The sequence below is a fragment of the Austrofundulus limnaeus genome, unplaced genomic scaffold (genome assembly GCF_001266775.1).
Source record: "Austrofundulus limnaeus strain Quisiro unplaced genomic scaffold, Austrofundulus_limnaeus-1.0 Scaffold35, whole genome shotgun sequence".
In the NCBI taxonomy this organism is placed as follows: Eukaryota; Metazoa; Chordata; class Actinopteri; order Cyprinodontiformes; family Rivulidae; genus Austrofundulus; species Austrofundulus limnaeus.
The window spans coordinates 2,147,662-2,152,955 of record NW_013952437.1 but is presented as its reverse complement, the minus strand read 5'-3'; positions in this window follow the sequence as shown (position 1 = coordinate 2,152,955).

Genomic DNA, 5,294 nt, shown 5'->3' with positions numbered 1-5,294 from the left:
CTTTTAGATCCGCAATCAATTAAAAAAATATTTATTTTGTTTAAAGGCACCCATATGGCACTCAAGAATGCCATACAATACAAAATAAAATGCAATACAAAAATAAAAAAGATAAAAACAAATGAAAATTAATATAAACATCAATACATAACATAGCTTAAATAGAGGTAATGTGAGAAGGAGTTCAAACTGAATGTCTGTTTAAACAGAAGAGATTTGATGTGTGTTGTGATCACAATGTAAGGATTTGACCCCAGTTTGTCATATTTGACAAACATTGTTTCTAAGTAATTATAAGTTATAAATACAAATACATGTGTATTTAAAACTAAAAGTAAACTTAAAATCGAGTCCCCTTGAATAGGGTCAAAACTGTCCTCATCATTAGGATGTAGGTTGTTTTTTTTTTTAATTCAAGCAAATAATTTGCATTAAATGTATTTGAGAACTTTAGTGAAGTATTTTAGCTGGAAGAAGTATTAATACACTCATAGTTCTATGAAACATGCAGCCTCAATTGTTTTGCTCTTAATACAGCATATATTTGCTAACACTTATACTGTGGTGTAATACAAACCATGATATATCCTAAGTTTAACACATCTACATGTATATAACAGGAAATAAAAGCTGACATTCCAAACTCTTGTCTCGTGCTCTTCTTTTTTTTTTTTTTTTTTTTTTTCAAAAACAAGGGAGCTTGACTTCATGTTCCAATACTTTTGGAGGGGACTGTATGTAGTTTTCTTCTGAAAGTCAGGGCTGTTACATAACCTGCACCCTGTCTACTCCTAAATTACTGACTCAGACAGAGGTTACACAAAGAAGAAGAGCAGGTCAGCAGTTGCTGGTCTTTTCCTATCCTCAGTCTGGTTGTAGCTCATCAGCCTGGTCACATCTCAATCTGAAAGAGTGGAAACTTGATCCAGATCCAGATGGACTAAACTACTGACGTCTTTGACCTCATCCTGGATGATGAGGTGGAGTCCACTCTCCTCCTTTGACAGGTGAAAGTCACTGGTTTTAGTGACAACAACTTGGACAGGCTTTTTATCTGGGGCAAAGACAAAATCTTAATTAATCAAATTTTCATTGTTATGACAAATGAAGCACATTTACTAGACGAGCTTTTACGTGACTTTTCTTGGTCAAAGAGAGCGGCCATATTGTTAGGAGAACTCAACAGACAGTCAGCACATCAAAGGAACACAGTTTGCTTTGACAACCATTATTTTGATTTGATAGAAACACCCGTCAGTACATATATCATATCAGACAAAAACATGTTGCAATGAAAGCAGAAGCAGCAATTAAAAACTAATATTTTATGCAATTGTACATGGAAATCTAGCCCTGATAAATTGTTTACATCGACAGTCCGCCCCTTCCAATATGGCATCGCTCTTGTACCACAATCTTCGGAAGCATGAATGACGCCTCTGGTTAATACACGTCACTGGTCACATCCTTACATTTTTGTTACTGCAGTGAATAGGTGCTAAAACCTTGTGCACTGGTTACCTTATAGAAGGAAGTGGACAAATGTATGTGGATTTACTCAGCACATAAATCTTTTTAATAACAAATATTAGGATAAGACTTCACGAACCAGTGGAAATATTTTAATGAAATTAATAACCAAATGCATATCTTCAATTGAGTAACTGGAGTCAACCTGATTCAAGATGGCCGCCACTATTAATTAAACTTAGCAGACACAAAATATGCAGTCAGTTGTACATTATGTTGAGCTAGTAGCTGCGAGTTATCTCCAGCTTTTGATTTGGATCTTAATAAAATGCATAAGATTTTTCTCTAATACTTGCAATGCAGTGATGTGAATTTGTTTACTTTTTTTATTTTCTAATGCACTATTTGTAAAAATTTGGTGCCGTCATCAGACGTGAAAGTTTTGATTTGTTAGTGACTAAATCTACTAGAGAGAGCACGAGACTGATTCATCTGCGGATGAGCGAGTTCAGATTATAATCAATTTGAAGTAGCTGAATGTCAGAGATGAACCTGCCCACGCTGTATAACTCACAACTAAGTGATTCACTGAAATAAACTTTAGACCGCTTATTCCTGAGGCTTCATTCACATTTTTATATGAAACGTTGATTTTTTAACTGTGTTTACATGTTTAGAAACAGGAATTAATAAAGAAAATTGAAAAGTAGATGTAATATACAGGTTATTTCTAGTAAAAATCTGTCATTTCTGGCTACATTGCTCTGTTGCTGTTGTAATTACAACCTAATTGATTAATTAATTTTTATGATTGATTACCGTAAGTGTTGCCCAGAATAGACAATGCTTTTTTAAAGAGTTACTTACTTGTAGCATGCTTCCTGAGATACTTTGTACATGTGCAAGTCACATAAATGAAAAGGGCGATGGAGAGCAAAACAAAGCCGATGCAGAGGATGAAATCAGTGGAGCTTCTGTCTGTGTGTGCTTCTGGAGAAAGATCAGATTCAGATTAGGTCTGATTCATCACATTACTGGTGTTCAGAACAAACGAAAGTGCAACCAAGCAGTCAGCAAATTATCATAGCACCCATCAAACTCTAGCCACTTAGCCACTGCAGATGGAACAGGTTGTCACAGTAACATACCATGTTTATAACAAAGTGAGTCATGGGTTTTGTTCCCTGGAAACAGTTCAATAAGTCCCAGTGCGCCGCATCTATTGACCAAAAGGGGGAAAAAATGATGTTATGGACATTTCAGTCAGTAATCTTTGTCATTGAAACTGTTAAAGAATAGAAATAATTTTCCAAAAAGCAAAAGTTAGATATTCAGTTTTATTTTATTTTAATGGAATTTAATTTATTTATTTATTGATCTTGGTCTCGACTCTAAAGATCTTGTCTTGTCTCGATCTTGATACACTCTGGTCTTGGGTCTTGACTACAACACCCTCTTTCACCCCTTTTCTAATGTGTGTCTCAAAGCAGCTGATTTTTTCATGCAAACAAGGTGCTTCACACCCMGCCTCCCTCCATCTTCCACAGCCGTCCATTCCAGTTTGATGGGTTTATGACTGGAGGCACCGAAATGTTTTATTTACAGATTAATTTAAACATGTCAACAGTGGAAGACTTGTCCATCCAGCCTTACATGTTGAAGCCAGTCTGACTCAGAGCCAGAGGAGAATGAAGATGTCCAAATTGTAATTGTTGATTCCTGACCTTAAATGTCTGTTCAGTTGCAAATATTGTGACGTAATAGTTTAGAAAATATCATAAAAAAATAGAGAAAACTGAAAGGGCTGAAAAGAATGACCCAAAGATAAAAGTCTATGTAGTGATGACTTCATGAAATTCTTCATAGATAAAATAATTTTAATAAGGAATAAAATTCATGCCAAACTTCCTGCTACTGTCTCTGATTCTCTGTCAGATGAGGCAGCTTTAGTGSCACTAGAACCTGATTTATGTCTGGACAGTTTTTGTCCTGTTGAGCTCTGAATTATCTAAAATAATAGCTTCATCCAAACCATCAAAATGTCTGCTAGATCCTATCCCAACCAGACTGTTCAAAGAAGCATTTCCCTTAATCAATATTTATATTTTAGATGTACTTAATTTATCTTTAATGAATGGTTATGTGCCACAGAGCTTTAAGGTTGCTGTGATTAAACCTTTACTTAAGAAACCTGATCTTGATTCAGGAGTTCTGAACAACTATAGACTTATATCTGATCTCCCATTAATCTAAAGAATTCTTGAGAAAATAGTTGCAAATCAGCTATGTGAACATCTGGATAGAAATAATCTATATGAAGAGTTTCAGTCAGGGTTTAGAGCTCATCATAGCACAGAAACTGGTTGAAGTTACTAATGATATTCTCATGGCCTCAGATAGTGGTCTTGTGTCCATTCTTGTCCTGTTAGATCTCAGTGCTGCATTTGATACAGTTGATCACAATATTTTATTATGTAGACTGGAACTTGATATTGGGATTACAGGAACAGCTCTAAAATGGTTCGAGTCTTATTTAACTGATATATTTCAGTTTGTTAATGTTAATAATGGATCTTCTGCTTACGCCAGAGTTAGTCACGGAGTTCCTCAGGGTTCAGTGCTTGGACCAATCCTCTTTACTTTCTACATGCTTCCTTTAGGTAAAGTTATTAAACAGCATGGGATGAATTTCCATTGTTATGCTGATGATWCTCAGTTATATTTATCCATGAAACCTGATGAATCCAATCAGTTACTTAAACTACAAGCATGTCTTAACGACATAAAAACATGGATGACTCCTAACTTTCTGCTTCTAAACTCAGATAAGACAGATGTTATGGTTCTTGGACCTGAACATAGGGATCAACTTTGTAGCCTTTCACCTCCTCAGGATGGCATTAAYCTGACCTCCAGTTCTAATGTAAAGAAACTTGGTGTTATTTTTGATCAAGACATGCCTTTTAACTCCCACATTAAAAATGTTACCAGGACTGCCTTCTTCCACCTGCGTAATATCACTAAAATTAGAAACATTTTGTCCAAAAATGACGCAGAAAAACTGATTCATGCATTCATCACGTCTAGACTGGATTACTGTAATTCTTTATTATCTCGGCATCCAATAAAAAATCTTTAAGAAGTCTTCTGTTAATCCAAAATGCTGCTGCTAGAGTTTTAATGAGAGATGGAAGGAGAGATCATATTTCTCCAGTTTTAGCTTCTCTCCACTGGCTCTCTGTCAAATTTAAAATAGAATTTAAAATATTACTCCTAACATACAAAGCTCTTAACAACCAAGCTCCATCATATATTAAACATCTTGTTGTTCCATACTTTCCTAACAGAGCACTTCACTCTCAGACTGCAGGTTTACTTGTGGTTCCTTGAGTTTCTAAAAGTAGAATGGGAGRCAGAGCTTTCAGTTATCAAGCTCCTCTCTTATGGGATCAATTTCCAGTTTGTCTGTGAGGCTGACACTCTGTCTACTTTTAAGATTAGAGTGAAGTCTTTCCTTTTTGATAAATCCTATAGTTAGACTTAGGTTTCCTGGATTATTCTTAATTTCTGCAGCTATAGACTCAGACTGCTGGAGCACAAACTGAGCACATTTCTTCACTCTGCTGTTGTCTTTAGTCTCTCTTCTCTACATGTTTATTGTAATTATTTCCATCATGTTTTTTCTTTGTCTATTTTCCAGAAGAAGGTGCACCTGGACCAGTCCTGGACCAGTTCTTCTGTGTTTTTCTGTGTCTCTTTCCTGTCCCTCAACCAGCCGGTCGAGGCAGATGGCCGCCTGTCCTGAGCCTGGTTCTGCTGGAGGT